The sequence below is a fragment of the Pteropus alecto genome, unplaced genomic scaffold (genome assembly GCF_000325575.1).
Source record: "Pteropus alecto unplaced genomic scaffold, ASM32557v1 scaffold95, whole genome shotgun sequence".
Taxonomy (NCBI): Eukaryota; Metazoa; Chordata; class Mammalia; order Chiroptera; family Pteropodidae; genus Pteropus; species Pteropus alecto.
In genome coordinates, this window is record NW_006441071.1 from 9,703,880 (window position 1) to 9,715,974 (window position 12,095).

The 12,095-nt window shown below is 40.2% G+C and overlaps 1 protein-coding gene and 1 long non-coding RNA gene across 17 annotated transcripts in view; one reads left to right on the top strand and one right to left on the bottom strand.

Annotated features, from left to right (window-relative positions):
* Nucleotides 1–4,355: 4,355 nt before the first annotated feature.
* LOC107196146 lies at nt 4,356–11,830 on the bottom strand. The gene is made up of 2 exons (XR_001517511.2): nt 11,657–11,830; nt 4,356–4,896 (listed from the first exon to the last, which is right to left on the bottom strand). It is a non-coding gene; the product is annotated as an uncharacterized LOC107196146 (long non-coding RNA).
* PTPRD (protein tyrosine phosphatase, receptor type D) overlaps nt 11,603–12,095 on the top strand; it is a 468,668-nt gene continuing 468,175 nt past the window's right edge. For 6 of the 16 annotated variants that reach the window (XM_025051481.1, XM_025051483.1, XM_025051482.1 and 3 more), the window contains exon 1: nt 11,603–11,903. The gene's annotated coding sequence lies outside the window, so the exon portion shown is untranslated. The remainder of the gene's footprint in view (nt 11,904–12,095) is intronic. The other 10 variants (XM_015594468.2, XM_015594470.2, XM_025051487.1 and 7 more) reach the window with 3 other exon arrangements.

Consider the following 12,095-nt stretch of genomic DNA (forward strand, 5'->3'; position numbering starts at 1 on the left):
ACACAGCAACACAGGTAGCTCATGGCCAATTCACCCCCTGTGTGTAACAGCTAAAACAGGTGGTTTTTCAAAGAGAATGCTGAAGCCCACTGAAATGTCCCAGAGGGATGTGAGGTTTCACTATGTACAACATCCAGTAAATTTCATGTAATTACAGCTGCTTGCTGAAGGAGGCCTAAGGTCTCCATGGGCTGTTAAGACCTTAGGACAGAAGGGGAGTGGTTAGCATTCAAGCCTCCCAAGTGCTGCAAGCTAGGAGCTTCCTTCAGAGAAGAGATAACTGTTGGAATAATTCAGCTATGCTGAACAGAATTTAAAAGCTTGTAGATTTAGGTAAAATAATGTCACCTGTGAATCTTTTTTTTTTTTCCTTTCAGAAAGTATGAAAGAAAGAAAAAGACAAATCCTAGTAAAATGTAGCCAGCCTCTCAGGAAATGCCAGAGTCTGCTCAGCTGTACTGGGTTATTTTCCTAGGAACAATACAACAAATCAATAAATATGAATTGAGTTATCATGGTATTTTTTAGAATTACCGGACGAGCTTACCAAAAATTCTGACTCCCAAGAACTAGCCCAGAGGTTCTAGGCTCCGGGTCATCTGTAAAATGGGTGTTTTGCCATCCCCCAAATTCTCAGGAGCCTTAAAAGAGATGGGCCTCTTAAAATTTTCTGTGAACCGCAGAGTTCCACATGATTGTTAATATTTAACTAACATGGAATGGATAGTGTTCCTCATATTTGCTAGATAATGTGCTAGGAACTCTTAGAGAAATAAAGGAAGTCTTCTGTAGTTGTGTAGTTTGCATAGTTGATAGTTTTCTATTATTAGAGTTTACCAAGAATACTTCCCTCTCAAGAAAATGAATCCCTTAAGCAAAAATTTGTGAGCAGCATCCTTCTCTCCCAAAACTTATAGTTTTGTTGTTCCTGATTTAACTCTGAAAATAACACATGGGCATCAAGACTTCATTTCAAATCATTACCAGGAAGGTTTCAATCTTTCTGATTTTTTCTTCGTTTTAATCAGAGATTTATTTGAGGGTGGGGCAGTTGGAATTTAGGGTAGTTTGATAATATTGCTTCCTCTTTTACTTGGACTGCAGGGAATGAAAATCATTAAGGGATATTTGTATTGTATTTGGATAAAAGGGTTTTTCTTAATATGTCCTTGCTCACAGGACACATTCTTAGAATGACAATAGTGCATAGTTGACATACCTCACACACAGTGGAGGTCTGACTGAATGAGCCCTGGGATGAAGGGGCATACATGAAAACTAAGTAAAAAGAAGTGCTAAAAATACCATACGAGCATATGAAAATTGGGCTTTAATTTGTAGTTTCTATTTAAAAATGGAATCCAGTCAAAGGATCATTTTTTCCTGTTTATAAAATAAAATTACTTTCAAAAAGAATGCTAGAGCTAGAAAATATTTTAGAAATAATCTAGTCTAGTGAGTCTCAAATTATGCTTCCTAGAGCTGTAAAGCAAGGTTACTCCACCTTGGCTAAACATTTGAATCACTTGGGAAACTTTAAAAATATATGCTAGAGCCCCACTCCCAAAGAATTCAATTCAGCTCATGTGAGTGGGCCCAGGGCATACATTTTAGAAGTTTTCCAAGTGATTCTGTGTACAGCCAGTGCTTTTCTAGGGGGTACAGCAGTCCCAACTTTTGGACTCATGTTCTGATAAATAAGTATATTCTCTAGGAACACTATTATAGAATATATTAAACTGAGAAATCCGGGGTATGCTTATGCCTTACAGAGTTTTTAATAATTTGAAAGAAATCATTAGACATCCTAAAAATTCAATTAAACAGCAGTCTATCATGTACTCTTTGTATAAGACATTCTGCAGGTATGCAGGGGACACACAGAAGATTAAGATACAGTCCTTTTCTTAAAGATTGGACAGTTTTGACATCTGAGGTTTGGCCTGTGGCAGAAGCACGAGGAGGGAATGAGAAAAACAGGTATAAATATAACTTTAATAAAAGGCAGGTATGTCATAGATGGCACAGGAAGAATTAAATCATAGAAAAATATTATAGCTTTCAGCATTAGCTCTAATTTTTCATCTCTTCTTTACCCAGTGTAGAACTGATCAAAATGAACAGTTTTGACATCCATAGTCTTATAAAACTGTCTGTTTGGGGTGGGATAGGAGGTGTGGGAATAAAAACAAAAGATAATGCAGGCATCCTGTTCTTTCTTACTTTCATTTGGTACAAAGTTAGATATTTCCTAAAGCCTGAAACTCATCAGGCAGGAGGTCCCTCTGATGGAGGGAAAAAAGTAAAAGCATGGGCGCCAAGCATTCTTTTCAGAACTGATTCTAGATGTCCAACCACTGGTTTCTTTGCAAAGGGGGAGGCAGAGAAGAACATCTGCTTGACTTGATTTGATTTTGTGCTTCTTGAGATCAAAGATTGTTAATAGTCTTAGACTGGTTCATCTCTTTGCATGGATAATGAGCATAGATGAGTTTAAAAGAAAGAAGGAAAGAATGAAAGAAAGAAAGAAGGACATTTGTTAAAAGTTTTCATTGTATGTTGCTGCTTGTATTGGTCTTAAGTTAGAATCTTTGGAATTTCTTTGTTCTCTTCCCAAACGTAGTCACATGGCACAAAAACTTTCAAGGTGTGATTAAACATGAATTTACATAATTTCCCACTGACTCCATCTAATGCATTCTCATATTAATAACACATTAGCATTCCAATCAATGGATCGATATCAATAAAATTAGCCATGGAACACATCTTGGCAGTGAGTACTTTCTATCATCTTTCATCCTATTTTAGTAGAATGTTTATTAGCATAAGAAAAATTTGAAGATTCAGATGTTTCAAAGGAAATAATACTCATATCAGTACAAAAGAATCAGAAGGAAAAAAACACAACTATTTGATGTAATAATTCTTAAAGAATGGCTGGGTGGGAGTTCAACAGGTAATTGATGATAGGAAAACTTTCTGACTGCGTAAGAAAAATGTACAGTTTTGTTCAGACAATTCTGGAGTTTAGGGTATTGGTAGTAAAAAGGTAGAAATTTAGAATGGAAAAATAGGTTCAGGCACCATTCCATTTGTGGTGAGCTTTGGATGCTAGTAGAATATTTGAACTTAGTTTGGTCAGTAATCACGAACTACTCAGATTTTTAAGTATAGAAATTACATAATCAAACTTATGCTTTAATAAAGTTAATTAGGCAGCACAGTGAGGAATGGATTGGGGCCAAATAGAAAAGGACTGGGAGCAGAAGAATATATGAAAAAATATTATGGTACTAGTGTAAAGAACAGTAGAGACATTTGTATTGGAAAGATGGGGTTTTGGTGAAAAGAAAAGGAGAAAACACATGACCTTAAAGAATTAAAAACAGATAAATAACTAAGCCAGAATAGTGTTCCCACATTTATAAAATGAGCACCCACTTGAATAGATGATTTAAAGTAATCATACATGTGGGAAAGAATAGTTTTTGTTTTGCCTCTTCAAATTTCAGCTGGATCCATTTAGTATTACTAGTAATTTTGGAGATATCACCAATGAATTTTGAAAATCAGGATGATTTGGAATAATATATGATCATATAGGAAAAAATGCTTACAGACAAGTGAATGCTCTGTTCACCTAATAGAGTCTACCTTATTAAAACTGAAAACTTCAGTACTAGTCAGAAATATGATGGATTTATTTATTTTTTAATTTATTTATTTAAATTAGTTTCAAGTATACAGTACATTGGTTAGACATCTATATAGTTCATTGAACGATCCCCTCAATTATTCCCTTCCTCCCCTGACCTTCCACCTAGCCATCATATTAATGCTAACTGCATTCCCTCTGCTGTACTCTCCATCCCCATGACCAACTATCAATTACTAATTTGTACTTCTTTAACCTGAAAGATTTATTTTTAATAAACCGATCAATTATTTTAACATCTTGTAGGAAAACACAGAAGTTTATAATTACTCTCATTAAGAATTCTGTGGAACTACTAATCCATCTACTCCCTCTTGGATTTTATTATTATTTCTCATTTGCGACATGTTGTATTTTAATTAGGGAAGCCTAACTCTGACCAAACTCAGGGTCACTGTACCTTTCAGTACAGGCCCAATAAGGGGAAATATTAAGGTGACATCTGACCGGCCACAGAGGTATCTAAGCCCATGTTATCATACATTGTGTCATTCATCAGAAATCTTTTGGGATATGTTTATAGTCCAGGTTCTGTGCCTGCTGACAGTGATATAAAGAGTATGGAGATGCTCAGAGCTTAACAGGGTTCAATAAAAATACAAAGAGTAAGAATATAAGAAGGAAAAAAAAAAGAATGTGAGACCAGAGGCAGAGCAAATTTATTCTACATAAGAGACTGCAGGAAGCTTTTTAAAGAAAATGATATTTCTCATAAAAGGGGCGATTGACAACCAATTAATTTCCTCTTTCTCTCTTCCTATCTGCATCCTTCCCTTCCTTCCTCAAATATTCATGAAGTACGTATAATGCTTAAAGAACTACGATAAGAACTTTGGCTCTAGTCAGACACAAAACTGCTCTCAAACAGCTGAAGAGAGAACATTATACTAAGTATGTTCACCCGGTAGAAACTTTTTAGTGGCATAATTGAAATATAAGATAAGTATAGAACTATAAGACAAAGATAGAGAAAGGTTTGAAAAGGGGCTGAGAAATGGTAGTCTTGGTGTCTTTGTTGAGTTCACTGTTTGGAAACCTGCTCCTGAATGCACACAGAAGCATCCACAGCTACACTCGGAGACACTGCTGCCTCTGGGAAGCAAGGCGAGATGTTGTAGCTTAGATCCCGGTCCAGGATACAAGGGCTGATTTGTCACTGGTCGTTTACAGTCCTCAGCCTGTGAAGAGATATACTCTGTTACATGGAAATCAACTTGTGGTCTTTCGTTTCTGAATGAAACCCTATTTGAACGACCCTTTAAAAATAATTTTATGACTCTGTATCGCTTTATTACTAAAAATGTGAAAACTGAACTTGGTGGACATAGAAATCTTATTAGCTTTGAAAAACTGCTGTGCTTTAGGTTTTACTTGTATTTTCTTCTTTTCTCTCTTCCTAACCATTGAATCCTGAAGCACATTCTTTCATTAAGGAGATTCAGCACCCTCTACAGTAGTTGATTGCAAATCATTAACAACGGCTTGCTCTAGTCTTGAAAGATAAGTTGGCCTTGTGCAAATGAAATTTTAAACAAATGCTGATTTACTATTTTACTATTATTCTCTTAAATGGTACAGTAGTCCCCCCCCCACCCCGCGCCCCGACACTGATCCACGGTTTTGCTTTTTGTGGTTTCAGTTACCAGTCAACTGTGGTCTGAAAATATAAAAATGAAAATTCCAGAATAAACAATTCATAAGTTTTAAGTTGTACACCAATCTGAGTAGCGTGATGAAATCTTGTATCTTCTTGCTCTGACCTGCCCAGGATGTGAATCATCCCTTTGTCTAGCGTATCCATTCTGTATACGCTCCCTTGTTAGTCTCTTACTAGCTGTCTTGCTTATCATATCAACTGCAGCAGTATAGCAGTGCCTGTGTTCAAAGTAACCTCCAGATTACTTAATAACAGCCCCAAAGCACAAGAGTAGTAATGCTGGCAAGAGTTGTAGTATGCCAAAGAGAAGCCATGAAGTGCTTCCTTTAAGTGAAACAATATGTATGTATAGGAAAAAACAAAACAAAACATAGTCTATGTAGGATTTGGTACTATCTATGGTTTTAGGATATCAACTAGGGTTCTTGGGACATATCCTCATGGATAAGAGGGGGGCTACTGTGCAAACTTTGGTTGGCCATGGAACCAATCATGAAATAGTAGTTTAAAATTTAATTTTATTTCTGGTTATGTCCCATGACATTGACTTTCTATAGATATTGGAACCAATCTTTTTCTCTTTTAGATCCTTGCTCTCCCTCCCAAGAAATATCTGTGACTCATTTCCATCATGTGCCCTGTTCTTGTGCCATTCAGCGAAATGGAGCATGCTTCATCAATTCTTGGTCTCCATAGATTTCCCCTCTATTAGGTGATTAATTACAAGCTTCTGGTGACTTATCTTTTCTTATATTTTAAAATTTTCATTCATTTCTAAATTCTCTAGTGTGAAATACAAAGGCTAAATGGCATATAAGTAACTATAATTACTTTCCTCTCCATTCAGTTTTGCCTTTACTACCAAAGACATCATTTGAAAAATGTATTAAAAATCATAAAAGTTTAAAACTTAAAAAATAAACACTAGGCAATTAATTTCTTCAGTGAAAACATTAGCATTTAAAGGTTAAAGTGACCAAAAAAAAAAGTGCTTTTTGTTATATTACTAACAAAGTACCCACTTCTGTTATGAATCGTATTTTTAAGAGATGCTGCGAATATATAAATAGGTGGCCTCTGAATATTTGAACACAACAAAACCAAAATTCACTTTTATTGTTAGGAAGTATTGAAATTCCACGGTTTAATGTATGAATTAATAGGATTTCTTGACAAATCACCTGTTAAATTTTAGCTGACAGCTTGTCATATATTAATTATAAATAATTGTAATATATAGCTATCATAATGCATTCAACAAAAAAAAAATAGGAAAGGTAATTAGAGTATATCCTTTCTTTTTTCCCTTTACTTTTTGTTCCTAAGAAAAGAAATGACCCAGTGTTTCACTTGGGTTGGGATAGTGCCAATGGTTAATGGAATGTCCCACTCTACTAAAGAATTTAATGGGAATATCCATTTGTCACAGTCGCATGCTGTAATCTCCAGTAGCAGAGCCAATGGAAAATAGCATCGTACCATAACGTCCTCTACACACTGTAGGTGAGGGTGAGATGCAGCAGCAGAACTGAACAGAATCAGGGTAGAGAGCTTGGCTTTTTGAGGCCTTTCTTTAGAGAAAGATGTGGATTTCTTTCTTTTAAGAGAACAGTGCTACCTGACAGCAACAAGAAATGCTGCCCTGCAGAAAAAGAAAGTGTGTTTATTTCAAATGGAGAAAAGTGTGAATGTTTGCATATCATGTTTCGAAATCTGTAACACCTTTTGGTCTCTTGGAAGCACACTTGTTTGTGAAGAGAGTTTGGGTAGTGAAATCAGAAAGATCAGGATTTAGACACTCATTTCAATCACCTCCTAATTCTGAGTTTGAGCTTTCTAGTCTGAAGAATGGGAAAAACAGCACCTAAACTTACCATGTTGCTGGTAGAATACAAAGGACTATATGAATCAAAAATTAGCATGGCACCTGAGTTACTGTCTTCCTTTCTTTTTCATGATTTAGGTGAAATTATAGTGTAGTCTGATTACTTTATATATGTATATCTTGTGTCCCCAAACGAATTAAAATATTGTTTAGTTTAGGGACTGTGTTTTATATATATCTTTGTCATGTGCCAGTTCTATGTTTGAGACAAGCAGTAATCTATTGAGAAATGCTATATGAATAAAATTTGAAAAATTCTCTCAAGGAAACATTTTAACATGTATAGAGATTAATATTTAAGTTATTTGAGAATTATTTATTACTCTGTTATGCATTTAGCTGCAAATTAATGAAGCATATTAGACACAACTAGCACCTGTAGGACAAGGTCTCAGATATTCATTTCAATGCCATGAAACTGTCTTCAGAATATGTCATTTGAACCTATGTTGTGTTTCTCCATTCTAACAGGATTTAACACAAACCACTGAAGCTCTCACAAAGAAAATATGATCAGTAACAGTGATTCAATTCCTTGGTTAACAAGTTATAATCAGAATAGAAATAAAAACACAAGATTTGAAGTCAAATAGATATAGGTTCAAAATACTAGTTTGGCCACTTACTAGCTATGTCAGCTTGGCAAAATAACTTATCCTCTTTCTTCCTGTTTCCTCACTTACATAATGGGGCTTATAATATTTAATTAGCAGAGCAGCTGTTAAGATTGGAGGCAAGGCAGTGGCTTTGAAACTTTTCCTTTTAATCACTAGCCACATGATCGAAACATAAGTTTTACAAAACAAAACTTAGTACATATAACACACTTTATGCTTTGCTTTCCTGCTTTCATTTCTTTTGCTTGAAATATTGTTCATGATCCACTAGATTCCTGATCCACAAAAGGTGCCTTTTGGAAACAGTGAGATAGCATGTTTAGTATATAATACAAGTATAACAAATGATTACTATTATTGTCATTATGATTATTTTTAGTTTTCTTTTTAGGATACTTTATGATTGATGAGAATAAAATCCTCTGAGTACTTCTAGGAACTAACTCTCTTGGATGGGGTCCAAAATAGACTCATACTCATCATATGCTGAATTATGCACTAGAGGGTGTTGTGCTGTAGCAAAGCTCCTGCGTGCTATTCATCATAAGATGTAAGAGCTGGAAAGAAACTAAGAAAATGTCTAGTCCCATTTCTTCATTTTCTTTCATGTAAGCATTTATAGTTTTAAAATAGCTTATATTTATTGTTCATCGATAAATCAAAAAAATACAGCTTCTTTGATCCAGAACTGGGAGATGGTTACGGGGAAAGGGACATTGGGTCATGATATCTGGGTTTTTGTACTGCTTCTGTCACCAAATTTTGGGTCACCTTAAATTCTCAGGAACTCAGTTTTCTCACCTGTAAAATGAAGTGGTTTCAACAGATGACTAGCCTACCTCTGATGTTCCCTGACTTCAAATCTCCAAATGTAAACTATCCCAGAGGTTATATTGGATGCTACGGGGTTTTGTTTTGCTATAAACCTGCTCTGAATTAGTATACTTATTATAAATTGGGCTACAGTTTCACTACTCAGATGTGCAGAGAAAGCTTGATTCCTCTATTTGCTGTCTCCTTGTCTCCTCTTCCTTGGCAGCATCACCCTGAATAATGCTGGCTGTTTCTTTTGTATAACAATAGCTGAAACTCTCTATTCATCTCCTCCCTCCAAGTACTTCTTTCTCCCAGATGTTTGCTCATAGTGGGGCAGGAACATCTAGGACCTTATAGTGTTAGGAAAACTGGGTTTACATCATTTATTTGTACTGTCCTCTTTCTCCTCCGATTTCAGAGTCCCTTTTCTACCTGCTTCTTGCTCACCTTGGTAATGATGATCACTAAGTTCTCGAACTAGTTTAACTTGTTAACAGTGGGGGCACGTTAATTGTTCCTTGACTGTGCTCCCAGATTGCAGTCAGATGTCCCAGCTGAGATCTTCTTAAATAAAGTTAGATCTGGTCAGATATTTTTAAACGAGGCAGAGGAATGTGGGTCTCTTCACCAAAGATAACAGCAGAGGAATATTCGAGTTTTAAAAACTTTTGTTGATTCCACTAGTATCCAACTTTGCAAGAGCAAGACAAAATCACCTGTTTGTGGAGGAGGACATGGTAATGAGGAAGCCACATCAAAGTTGCACCTTGAGTGAGAATCACCTATGTGGAGGCTCAGATTGCTGGATCCATCACTAGGACACAGAAGGCAGGTGTCCATCATACCTGCTCAGCCTTTCAGTTCCTTATGTCATCAGAAAGATTGGAAGGCAAACCTGGAACTGGAAGCTTGCACAAGAATGGATTTCTTTTTGATTTTTACTAAGGCTAGCCATTAAAAAAAAAAGAAAGAACAAGGAAGAGTCATGCCAAGATGATCCTCTCTGCCTCTCCTCAAATTGCTGGAAAACTAAAACTTCATTTAGCAAGACTCTTTTCAAAATATGTGACTTTTTGGAGCACACAGCGGGCAAAGGATTACTGAACAATCCTTCAGTGCCTTTCAGGAGCACAGCATGCAGATGGTGGAAACAAATGGGCAGCTTGAGACAACAGTCAGGATGCCGGATCATTAGGCTGAATCTAAGGCAGTCTGCTTACCTTTGCTCTTTCAGAGACAGCCTTCAATCTGCAGGAATAAGTATTGCGTGTATGTCCTGGCCTGAACACAGAATGAGCAAGGGAGGTGGCTGGAGGCCCCATCTTTACTTTATTTAACCTTTCTGAACAAGTGTATAATAAAATTTTGGTAGGCCAATTAATTGCCAAAGGTGGCTTTCAGCTGCTGACTTTTTCCACGTGCTGGATCCCAGGAGTGAAGGTTAAAATTCACCTCTTAGCTAACAATCCACACAGTGTGTTCTGTGAATAAAAGGTTCTGTGGATGAAGCATGTGTAGCCCAACGACTGGGTGCATGTCTAGAGAGAGGGTTTCAATGGTGTCCTTCAGAGAAACGGGGTAGCACTGAATTTCTAACATCAGAAGAGCAAGTGGCATGGAAGCAAAGCAAGAGTATTATACTAAGATTGATTCCACACTTCTCTTTCTTACTCTCTGACTCCAAGGTGGATCCTACAAGCATACCCGAATGAGGCTGCCAAGGTGAACTGGGGCGGACACAAACTGTGTCTCATCAACGCGCGCTCCTTATATTATTACAGCTTCGAATGGGGCGCAACCAGCATTTTTTCCTCCTGTGCGCCAGGACGAAGAGCAGAAAGCGCCTGAGTGTGCATCTCTAAGGAGATGAGTGAATTTGTTAAAGAGGGTCTTTTCTGCCCTGGTGTATGGATGCCGGAGAGTGACGTCACCCCGCCCCCTCCTCTGAGAGAGAGAGAGAGAGAGAGAGAGAGAGAGAGAGAGAGAGAGTGTGTGTGTGTGTGTGTGTGTGTGTGTGTGTGTTGCGCCTCCTTTGCCCAGCTCTCCTGCCTCCTGCCCCTCCTTCATCCAGCTCTCCGGCCCTTTCAGTGGGTCAGTGGTCCAGACTCAGGGATTTGCCAGCGGGCGCAGCGGGCCTGGCTCTCCCCGAGCACCGGCGCACCCACACTCACACTCTTGCGCAGGCAGCGCGCACACACAACCCCCCCAGTGCCGGGCACCGCGATTCCATGGGATCCCTGGCATGTTACGAGGATTTTTGAAATCACCCAGACAAGGAAACAAAGAGAGAAGCTTTTCCAATCACTTTCTAAGCTTTTTCTTTTAATTTCCCCACCAAACCACCTCGCCTCCAACCATAATCACCAGGTTCACGCCAGGTCCAAAGACTGGGCTGGACTCGCCATCCCACCTCCCGGCCTTGACTCCGCTCGGGTCGGTCTGGAGGCGTCGCCTCGCCCCCTCTCCCCGCCTCTCCTCCTCGCCCCCCGCCGGTCTCAGTTTCTGGTTACCTCTTGCGTGCACTTCACTTTTGGGGGGAAGAAGAGAAGGGGAGGGAGGCGCTGAGGGGGACAGCCGACTTGCTATTTGTGGCCAAAGAATTCTCTTTAAAAGCAGCAGCAGGAAGGAGAAACAAGAGAGGCGGAGGGAGGAGAGGAGACGCGGCCCCGGACCCCCCAGCCGCGAGCGGTGGAGCAGCGAGGCGCGGGAGGAGGAGGAAGAGCAGGAAGAGGGAGAGGAGACACACAGCGGCGGCGGCAGCCGGGGAAGCGAGCGCTGGGCAAGCAGGAGGAGCGAGAGGAGAAGAAACCGCCGCGGAAGCCGCGGGCTCAGAAGGGCCAGGAGGACGGCCCGGGAAGAGGAGGCGGAGGGGGCGGAGGAGGAGGAGAAGAAGGGAGTAGGGGTGGAGGGAGGGCGGGGGGACGCGCTCCTTTGGATGCTGGATTTCGGGTTTTTGGACTCACTCGCTGACTCTCCTTCACTTCCTCGCTCTGGACTGGGCTGGCCGCACGAGGGCCGGGCGGCGGCAGCGACGAGGGGGGCTCCCGCGGCGTCGGCCGCAGCTCCGCGGGATTAAATTGGCCGCCCGGAGGCGGTGGCTTGGGCAGGCGCGGGCTGGGCGGCCGTGGCGGGACGCGAAGGCGCTGGAGGAAAGTGCTGGTGGCGGCGCGGGAGGCGGTGGCAGCGGCTGGCCGGAGCCAACATGACCAGGTAAGTCCCCCGAGCTGACCCGGTCCGCCCCCCTGCGTCCTCTCCTCTCTACGCCCGGAGCTTGCCCCGAGCCTGGCTTCGGTAGCCCGCGCCTCCCGGCTGGAGCTGCACACTCTCGCGTCCGCGAGCCCAGCGCCCCGGCACCGAAGCGCACAGTTTGCTCTTCTGAACCTCCTTGGGCAGAGGTCCTCC